This window comes from Panthera leo, chromosome B2 (genome assembly GCF_018350215.1).
Source record: "Panthera leo isolate Ple1 chromosome B2, P.leo_Ple1_pat1.1, whole genome shotgun sequence".
NCBI lineage: Eukaryota > Metazoa > Chordata > Mammalia > Carnivora > Felidae > Panthera > Panthera leo.
In genome coordinates this window covers 112,670,334-112,681,542 of record NC_056683.1, presented here as the reverse complement: position 1 = coordinate 112,681,542, position 11,209 = coordinate 112,670,334, and the positions used below count along the sequence as shown (strand labels likewise).

The 11,209-nt window shown below is 38.8% G+C and overlaps 1 pseudogene; it reads right to left on the bottom strand.

Annotated features, from left to right (window-relative positions):
• Window positions 1–5,971: 5,971 nt before the first annotated feature.
• Window positions 5,972–9,885, bottom strand: LOC122220754 (annotated as a pseudogene).
• Window positions 9,886–11,209: the final 1,324 nt, after the last annotated feature.

The following is an 11,209-nucleotide window of genomic DNA, read 5'->3' as shown; positions in this document are numbered from 1 at the left end:
AGATACACTTATGTATTTTAGATAACAAAGCCACTAGCAAAATAAGACTGAAGTTTATGAGAAACTCCTAAGTATTGTACACATTTTTGTTCATGCATACCCAAGATATTGTAGGATTTTTTGCATGGCACCATCAATACATCTATCTTTATACACCCCTGATACCTATCAGTATACCTTTTAGGTACTGTTCATTAGAAAAACCCTATTTTGAAGGAAGTTAGAAAAAAATAGTCATGTTAACAAAAAATTCATTCAGGTAACCTTTGCAGAGTTGGTGTTTCTTCGTGCCAGCAAATCCTTTGCTTTATATTCTGCCTTGGTTTCCGTCATTGTGCATTTCAAAACCTCCCAAAGTCAGACTTTCCATGAAGAGTCATCCAAATCAGAGTATATTTGGAATTCTGCTTCTCATGACCTAGTTGTATCACTAGAGGGATCAAAGAGGTTTTGTTCTGTTTCTATAATCAGCTATTTCTTTGAGAGGGCAGATTCATAAGAGTTTGAATTATGCTTAGAAATGCATACAAGGCAAGCAGCTACATGGCATTTTAATTACCTCCCTCCACTCCAATGAAAAACAACACCAGGCACAAACAGATGTCTCAGGTTAAACTCAGTTGATTCTCTTAACGTAGCAAATAATTAGACTGTTTCCTTTCTCCCTAGGCTTTTTCTTTTCCTTTTTCTTATTTTAATCTGTTTGCTCTCCTAGCTCTTCCATTTAATTTCCAAGGCATTCACCTTTTGCTAATGTTAAGAAAATTCCTACTGGACAAATTCTTCTGCTTACTAGACCCTACATGACATAGTATTAATATTCACAAAGGGAGCAGATGGCTGCCTTTGGGGTCCACCAATTACAGTAGTACCTTGCTTAGTCTGAATTGACTAATTAAAATCCTCAATTAACTAGAATGGGAAATTCAGTATATACAACCCCTATGGTGACCTCATGATATAGTGAGTTTGCAAATGAGTGTTTAGAATTCTTTCCCTGCCCTTTGGGGGGATAAAAACAAAAGGTAAGGAAACGGAGTCATCTAAAGGATTTTTGAAAACTCTAAAAAAAACTCAAACCCTGAAACTATGGAGTTTTCTCTGGCATCAGTGTACATTTACCCTAAGTTCCCATATTTTTCCACATATACATCTATAATTTGTTTTTTTTAAATCATCATTGAAATTTAGATTAATCAATATTTTGAGATGTTTCATTTTATATTTAATTTGATAAGCATTTACTGCACCTCCAAAGTACTCAAAATATTATGTTGTTAAGGCAAAAAAGAAAAAAAAAAGTTTTCTAGTTACCCTTGCTGCCAAAGGAGTCACCCAAAACTGATGGTTGAAAATAACAGCAGTCATTTTATCATGACCACAGATTCTGTGACACAGGAATTCAGGAAGGCCTCAGATGGGCAGTTATGGCATTGGATATCTCATGTGGTTGCACTAAGGTAGTGGTTAGAGCTGGAAGAGCAGGTGGCTGGAGCAGCTGAGGACTTATTTATCTTCCTTCAAGTATCTTCAGGGTCTATCCATGGGTCTCTCTGAGCTGGTTTGGGCTTCCTTGCAGCATGATGGCCTCAGAGCAAATGTTCTGGCCAACAAGGTAGAAGCTAATCCCCTTTTGTGACCCAGCACTTCAAGTCACGCAGTGTCATTGCTGCTGCATTCTGTTAATTACACATGAATTGCTAGCCCCTCCAAATTCTGGGGAAAGGGAGTTAGACTTTGTATCTCATTGAGGGAGTGTAAGTTTCTAGAAAAGCATGTGGGACTGAGAAGTGGTCATCTTTGGAAGATACAGTTTGCCATGATGAGTCAGATATAACTTCTCCAAAGAAGCTCATAGTCTAGTGGATATAACCACGATTCTCAAACTGTGCATTGAGGTCCCCCAGGTGTCCGTGAGGAATTCACAGTGTATTCACTGGATACTTTACATTTTTGCAGGAAACAATATGACATCAGTCAGACACCATGTGAATTATTACTAGTAAGTTGTTTGGACCTAATTACTTAAGAAGTGGAACTGTTAGGCATTTCTTTTGTCCTAGTTATGCCCTGAAAATAATTTATAGAGACAGAGAAAGTTTAGGAATCACTGGGATAAAAAACAAGATACAGATACTCAACTACGGTCTTAGCAGGTCCACAACTGACATTTGTAAGGTCCAGGACATGAATACAAATGGGGTTACTAGCTTGCTCCTTTCTTTTCCCATTACAGCTCCTGTGGACACGCCAGCTTTATACCTGAGCTCTGTGCATTCTCTCCCCCCACTGCAATAGCAGTTTCTCCTTGGCCCTTGGAGTGAGCACCCCAGAGGTAAGTCAGTCCTTTGGGGGGAAGGACCAGTGGGGGAAGCCCACACAGAAGCAGACTGTGTGGATTTAAGCTAGGAATTTTGGAGTCCCAGGCACCCCAAATGTGATATAGAAAGGAGATCAGGGTTCTGGATTAGCCCATTTGGAGGGGAGTAGCTGGAGGGCCTTCTAAAATACAGGGGCTTAGGCAAGGCCTGGTCTAAGGGAGGTAATGAGACCCAGCACAGAACACAGCATATAATTGGTCCTCAAATTATATTTCATGAATAAATTAATCCAGAGCAGATTCTGATATGTATGATGACAGAGATTAAATACCGACTGCTATGGAAATTGAAACAAAGAGCAATTCATTCTTGGAAAGGCTTATGTTACCTTCAGAGATGAGGGAGAGAAGAAGTAGAAGTGTGATGGGAAGTCAGCAAAACGCAGGGATTAATGAAGCTGCTAGAGGCAAGCATCAGAAGAAAATCTAAAACTACGCTCACCATTAGTGGTGCATCTGAGTTTCAGGGCTTCCTGAAGCATACATAATTTGAGGGGCTCTCTTCCAAAAAAAGAATATGAAATTAGGTACGAAAAGATCACACAAATTATACATTTATAGAACCTCACAGAGTTACAAATACCAAACAAAATGTCCAGAAAGAATTGGGGCACCTGGCTGCCTCGGTCAGAAGAGCATCTGACTCTTGATCAAAGTGAATTTGAGCCTCACACTGGGTGTAGAGATTACTTAAATAAATAAAACTAAAAAAAAAGTCCAGGAAGAACGATTTTATTTTTTTTAATGTTTATTTATTTTTGAGAGAGAGAGAAAGAGAGAGACAGAGCACGAGTCAGGGAGGGGCAGAAAGAGAAAGAGACAGGATCAGAAGCAGGCTCCTGGCTCAGAGCAGACACAGGGCTTGAACTGACAAGCTGTGAGATCACGACCCGAGCTGTAGTCAGATGCTTAACCCACTGAGCCACTCAGGCACCCCATAGAAAGAGCAATTTTCTGGATGCTTTCTTACTAAATACCAATTTTATGTTCTGTAGGGAGAACAGAAAGATAATTTGTTCTAGTGTTGGCTGAATATTTAAAAAAAATATTTATTGTTTACAAAATGTTAGCACCATCATTATTAGTAATGACATGTAAACTGCTGTCATCTGTTGTCAATTGTGAATACCTCTTGTCATGCTGTTGAACTGTTACAGACCTGCTCTATTTTAAGTATAGTTACAGCTTTCTTCCCTTCAAACCTAGAAATTCTGAAATATTTTGTTTCACACAGCTACCATAAACTATGAAAAATATGGAACTTTTATAATTGTATATATAGCGCATTCTCAAATATAGTCCTGAGAGGAGAAGGCATCTGTTTTGATTAGATCTTGATGGGAACCAAACCCTCTGTTAAAATTTTATGTTCTTGATGTTGGAAGAATTTTCTACAGATTAGCTTCTGGCTCCATAACTTCAACCTCTACCACACCTACTTTCAGAGCCAAGCTATGTAAGAATCAGCCTCTGGCCCTGTACCTTTGTGTCAGAAGACCAGGAGAGTTGACACAGTGGGCAGTGAGGGTATTCATAGAATCTATCCCCACATTGGGACAGCTGGCAAAAGCTTTCATGGAAGTAGCTGTGAACCATGTAAGTGACAATATGCTGAAGTTGTATGTATCCCCAACTTAATCAACTACTCCTTAACTCATATCCTCAAAAGCTACAAGGCTCCCAGTGCCACCTCGTATGAAGGGAGCCTGGAGAGGAAAGAGACAGGGGCCTTAACCAATTGCTGTTAAAAAAAAATTACTTTTCACATTTTACAAAAACCACGTGCCTGTGTGAACTCAATGCTGCGGCCCTCGTAGGACCTTAGAAAGGGCCCATGCAAAGCAGGCACTTGAAGCTTAAACCTCATTCATGTGAATCCACCTTTCCCCACCATTCTCTATATTTCACGGAAGGAGACAAGTAGTGCAAACTGAGAAAACATGTTCTATAATAGAAGTAACACTGGACTGGAGTCCAGAGAACTGGAGCTTTGTTTGGTTCCAGCTCTCTCAGCTCTATTCCTTTGGGCCATCCTTTGGGACTTACTCTTGTTATCTGTTAAGTATTGGCCCTTCCTCATCTGCAAAAGGAAAGGAGAAATCAGCAGTCCAGTGTGGGACTCTTTGTGGTTCTACCTGGGAAGTAAATTATATTAAATGATGCAAATTTTGTACATTTCAGTCCATATTATTTCTGTCAGTTACTATTGCCATTTCTGCAACTTGAAATAATGTGAGAATTATAACCAGCATGCAAGAACTTAAAAATATTTTAGCTCTGACATAGGGAGGTAGATGTACTGCAAAACACTCACGAGAAGCAAGAACAAATTGTCATTCTGAACACCATCACTAAAAGTACACAGAAGCACTTTTCCTCCAGTTTTAAAAAAGCTTATCTTTCAAAATGCAAAAGTCACATAAGCTACCATAAAAAACACTTCCAATGCAGACATGTATACAGTGAAAAATACAAGTCTCATCTCCAAATTTCACTTCCAAGAGGAATTACTGCTAACAATTTAGACCTGTGTGTAGCCTTCCACAATTAGTCTATGCACACACAATGGCAGATGGCATTTTGAAATATTAACTGAGGGGTTTTCTTTCCACTTTATTTCCTGGTGGTCCTGGCCTTTCACCCATTCTGTCAGCTGGCACGCATTCTGTGTTTGACACCTCAGGGAAAAGATGACCCAACAAAATACATTAAAAAAGGAAGTCAACAACTTTTGAGTCTCTAATTTTTTAGTTTCTAGTCCTTAAGGGAATAGAAAGACACAGGGAATAAAAAGAGATTTGGAAAAATATATGATAAATCGGAAGAAGCCTTAAGGCTTCCAAGACTAGATAAAAGAATTTCAATTCTTGGGAGAAGAGAGAGATTCAGAGAGGAAGAAAGGACCTCTGGCAACTTATGCTGCTTCTCTCTGAAAAATTAGAAAAAGGCCACATTTTGGTGAATGAATTACAATAAGGTGCCTTGTTGAGCAGATCCTTCCTAGGGGCAGTGGCTTAGACAGCTGACAACACCTTTGTAAAAGACAAGAGCCCCTCCTTCTTCCAACAGCCTTGGCCCCATGCCAAGGGTTTTGTCTTTCTAGATTTCAGCCCTATTCACACCCAAGCATCTTTGTCCAGTGTTCAAACTACATAACTGTATGAGACAGCCTTCCTTGTGGGTTCCTGAGAAAGAAGGTCATCTGTCCTGCCTCTCCAGCTCAGGTGAACTTGGCAGTGAAGAGACAGGACATAAGCATGCTTATGCAGGTATAGGGGTTGTTCCTGCTTTCTAAGTACACTCTCAGGCAGGGATGGTGGCCAGGCCCCAGGAGCAAAAGAGATGTCAGTGGGGTGTCTAGAGCCCTTGGATTTTTTTAATGGTAATGCAATATTTTATTTATTCTGTCCATTAATAACTAATATTAGAGAACACTTATAATATTAATGGAACTTAATCTAAGAGAAGTTCATCTTACATTTTTTTACATTTCAGTATCAGGTGATCATAAGCAGATAGTCAAAATAATTATGGCCCAAAGTATTATACCAAAAAATTTTAATAAATGCTTGGTGTTGGTGTATGTACAATTCAGATTTTGGTGTAAAGTTCTTTGGCTGCAAGGAAGAACATTTGGTTTACTTCCCTAATAGGAATGTCTCTTGATGTGGGGATGGTCTCTTAGTATTTCTTTTGCTATTGATTTTCAGCATAGTTACCTGTGATTGTAGGAATGGAGTTGAGTGTGGAGAGATACTCATCATGTTTATTCCAAATAAGAGTACATAAGCGATTACTATAGTAATGAGGAGGCAGACAGGCAGTGTAACTGCCCAATATTTTTGAGGGCAATAAGTTAAGCCTAAGGAGTTTAGCAAAGATTCAGCAATGAAAGCCCATGCAAGATATAGTATGAAGCCACATTGGGAGCTTAGGGAAAGAACAAAGGCATAAATCACTCTTTCTGGCAAAGGTAACGGTGAATTTTCCACCATTTCCCTGTGGCTTTAGATAATCTCCAACACACACATACAAGCAGTGCTGGAGGACCCACTGGACTTTACACAGTCTCTCAGAATTTCCTACAGCCTAGCATGAATGGAATGACTCTTGGGAAGGGTATGGAAGTAGCTGGGAGAGCCAGACTTGGGAAGGGGAAGACACAGAAATGATTGGCATGATCCTAAGATGGGTGGCCAGACAGGGTAAGAGTGGATCCTAGCATCCCAAGTACTGACAGAGGGCAAATCCAGTGATGAGATGTCTTTTCACTCACAGCTTGGCCCAAATAAGCCTTCCTGGAACTCAAATGCAGTATCAGAAATTAATTTTCTATTACTACATAAAAGTAAGGTTAAAACAGAAAATAAGTTCATTATTTTTTTAAGAATTACATTTCTTGGGGTGCTTGGGTGGCTCAGTTGGTTAAGCATCCGACTTCGGCTCAGGTCATGATCTTGTGGTTGGTGAGTTTGAGCCCCATGTGAGGCTCTGCACTGATGGCTCAGAGCCTGGAGCCTGCTACAGATTCTGTCTCCCTTTCTCTCTGCCCCTTCCCTGCTTGTGCTCTCTCTCTCTCCCTCTACACTATAAACTTTTAAAGTTACATTTCTTGCCTAAGTTTGTAAATCGAGATTCATACTTTGTTAGCATTGCAATGGTAATAAAATTATATGTATACTTGACAATATATCTGGAACAGACTTCTATATGAGCACATATAGATCTACCTCAGTAAAAAATCCTTTCATAATATGGCTCATGTAACATTTATCTAACCATTCGCTGGATGTTTAAGTTGTATCTGATTTTCACTCTTATGTTGCAGCAATAAGTGTCCTTTAAACCAACTACTGTTAGCACAGCCTCTTTGAACAATCTTTCTGTGTACTTAGATGGCAGGTATTGAGAGTATTACATTCCAGTTGGAAACACACACTCATCCACACAATCAGTATGAGAAATTGTGTGCTAAAATTCATGTTCTGTTGGATTTTTTTTAGCACCAATATCTTTTTTATCAAGTGAAATATTATTCGGCAAGTCTATATTTTAAAGATATGAGGTAGAGGCACTCTGGATGTGTAGAGACAGAAGGCTAGGGGATCTGATGCTTTGGTCAACTCTATCCCTGTCCCAGTGCCCCACCTTTTCCATGCCCCTGCCACTGCATCAGTTCCAATGCATAGGGATGGTACTGTGGCCCTTTTTGCACTCACTGGTCAGGAATACCACAGACAAGATTTAGGATGTTGGTCTGGCAAAGGCGGTTAGATGTCACAGGTGTCTTTTATGGCTTTTTGACTTTTGTTTTTGTGATTTAATATCAACTATTTTGAGGTTAGTTGTGCTGTCCTTTGTGTCCATGATACATAGTGTATAATTCAGTTACAGCACTTGTCACATTGTTCTTTCCTGAAAGTACTATTCATAGAGAGAGAGAGAGAGAGAAATGTTTCCTTTAGAATCTATAGAAATAGATTTCCTTTAGAAATAGCTCCTTTAGAATCTATACAATGTACCATAAAACTTGGCAAGTACTAGCTTTTCCATAAGGCCTTCTGAATGAAGGAATGAATGAATGAGCCACACACATTTGCACAACTTAAGACACACAAACTCTTCTTCAAGTGTATAGATACTTAAAAAAATACAAATGTATCTATTTTAGTCTCCCCTAGTCTTCTTTGGACCTACTATATAGGTGTCTGAGTCTTCTTGCTTTAGAACAGATTTATAGAAGAGGATTGGAATTGGTCCAAATGGCTCACATCATATTCTTATAGCCACCTCTGGTAGATGACATAATGAGAGCAGCATATGTACTTTTTTTTTTTTTTTTTTAATTTTTTTTTCAACGTTTTTTATTTATTTTTGGGACAGAGAGAGACAGAGCATGAACGGGGGAGGGGCAGAGAGAGAAGGAGACACAGAATCGGAAACAGGCTCCAGGCTCCGAGCCATCAGCCCAGAGCCTGACGCGGGGCTCGAACTCACAGACCGCGAGATCGTGACCTGGCTGAAGTCGGACGCCCAACCGACTGCGCCACCCAGGCGCCCCAGCATATGTACTTATAACAACTACCACTGTGTGTGAAGGATGGATTTGGTAGATGTTAAGCAAAAATGGGAATATGTATGATTTTTACATCTGAGAGTTAGGAGAATCTAAGGCTGCCCACTCCATCCAGACTTTCAATTTTGTCACCAGGATGAGTGGGCGGAAGATCCTATAGAGGGGAAAACAAAATGAAGTAGAGGAAAGAGCATATGATAAATGCCTAAATAAGTAATAGGGAGATCAACCACATGAGGATAGTAGTTTTTTTCTTATATGTTTTTATTTTAACATACTTTCAGACTTACAGAAAAGTTGCAAGAAGATTTTAAAAGATACTCTTCACCTAAAAGATTCTCAAAAAGATAAAATTGAAAGCTGCAGATATGAAGCTTCTTACCCCTAAATATTTCAAGTGTACACCCTAAAATCAAGGATATTCTTTTACATAACAAATATAATCATAAAAAATCTGGAAACTCACATTTATACAAGTTATTATTTAATATACAGATAGATTTTTCAAATTATCCAAGTAGTTCTCTTTATAGAAACCAACCAACCAACCAACCAACCAACCAATCAACTAACCAATCGACCAAACAACCAATCAACTAACCAATCGACCAAACACAACAGCAACAAAAAACACTGCCAGATCTCACATTGCATTGTTTAGTCTCCTTTAGCCTGAAATAGTTTGTCAATCTTGCTTAATATTTTGTGACACTGATATATATATATATATATATATATATATATATATATATATATTTTTTTTTTTAATTTTTAACGTTTATATATTATTTTTGAGAGACTGAGAAAGAGCACAAGTGAGGTTGGGGGAGAGAGGGAAGGAGAGACAGAATCTGAAGCAGGCTTCAGGCTCTGAGCTGACAGTACAGAGTCTGATGCAGGGCTTGAGCTCACGAATTGTGAGATCATGACCTGAATCAAAGTCAGATGCTTAACTGACTGAGTCACCCAGGTGCCCCAAGTGACACTGATATTTGTAGCCAGCTATATTATAGAATGTTTCTCAATTTGAATTTGTCTGATGCTTCCTCATGATTACATTCACATTACACATTTTCAGCAGGAATTTCTTAGGAGAGATGCTGTGTCCTCAGTGCATCATTCTGCACTAAAAAGTTACTATTTTCTTTCAATGTAATTAATACATATCTTATGGGAGAAGGAACTTTGAGACTATATAGATACCTGGTTACTCTTCAAATTGGTACATACTAGTTTACCATTCATTAATGATTCTTCCCTAAAGCAATTATTTCTTTTAAAAATTTTTTTAAAGTTTATTTATTTTGAAAGAGAGAGAGAGAGCAGGGAAGGGTAGGAGAGAGAGAGGGAGAGGGATGATCCCAAGAAGGCTCTACACTGTCAGCACAGAGTCCGATGTGGGGCTCAAACTCAAAAACTGTGAGATCATGACCTGAGCCGAAACCAAGAGTCAGTCGGATGCTTAACCAACTGAGCCACCCAGGTGCCCCTTGCCTAAAACAATTATTTCAATGACAGTTGCTAAACAGTGGCTTTTCATGTTCACCATTTCTTCTATATTTACCAGTTGCTTTTGTACAATAAAGAAGAGTTTACTCTTCATATGTATGTATGTATTTCTATATGGACTCTTGATTCTTATTTTATTCAATGGGTTATAAGTTACTTTTATCATCATTTTGATGCCCAAATTTCCAAGATTTGATTAGTGAGAAGTCCTTCAAGAAGGTTTCTTTGTCCTTTTGATATATCCCCATCATTCTTGTTTTCTGCCATAAAAAGTTATTCTAGGCTCAAGTTGTATGTTCCCTGTCCCAAACTGGTTTCGTCTTGTTAGTGGAAAATGGGTATCATTGCTTCCAGTCCTTGTCAACCAACAGAGCTGGGAAAGCCACAGGGATCATTCAGACCTTTCTCCTACCCATATTTGTAATTCTTCTTTGTCAGTGAGAAAACTGGCTCCCATTGACATTGTATATCTACTCATTTGCTTAATTCTGGAATATACAGAAAGTAGTTTCAAGGGTGCCTGGGTGGCTAAGTCAGTTAAGCATCCAACTCTTGGTTTCAGCTCAGGTCATGATCTCATGGCTCATGGGTTTGAGCCCCGTGTTGGGCTTCATGTTCACTGCATGGAGCCTGCTTGGGATTCTCTCTCTCTCTCTCTCTCTCTCTCTCTCTCTCTCTCTCCCTGTCTCTTTGCCCGCCACCCCCCCCCCCCGACTCTCTCTCTCAAAATAAATAAATAAACATTAAAAAAAAAAGAAAGTTGTTTCAGAATTGCTAATTTCTATGTCTGAGGAAAAAACCTCCTCTGATTGAACAGTAATCATTAACGCTTTTTGACTTTAGCTTGAAGAGATATAGTCCAACTATTCCACTTAATGTTACTTGAGTTTGATCTCCCTCCTGCCTCCAATTTGGTTCATTTGTTTGTTTCCGTTTATATTCCGTATTAATTTTTTCCCCTTCATCCTTGATTTCTTGAGTATATGAAGCATTCACATGGTGCTACAGGTCAGGATTATATAAAAAGTGGTATGATTTCCCACATTTGTTTTATTCTTTTCAGCGGTCTTAACTGGTTTTCTATTTTATCCTGCTTGTGTTTCTTTATGCACAAATGAGTACTACATGTATATTTTGTAAATTTCTCTCTTACACAAAAATAACTTACTATATATACATATAGATATATTTACTTTAACAATACATCTTGGAGAGCACTCCAAATTGGTTCATAGATCTTATTC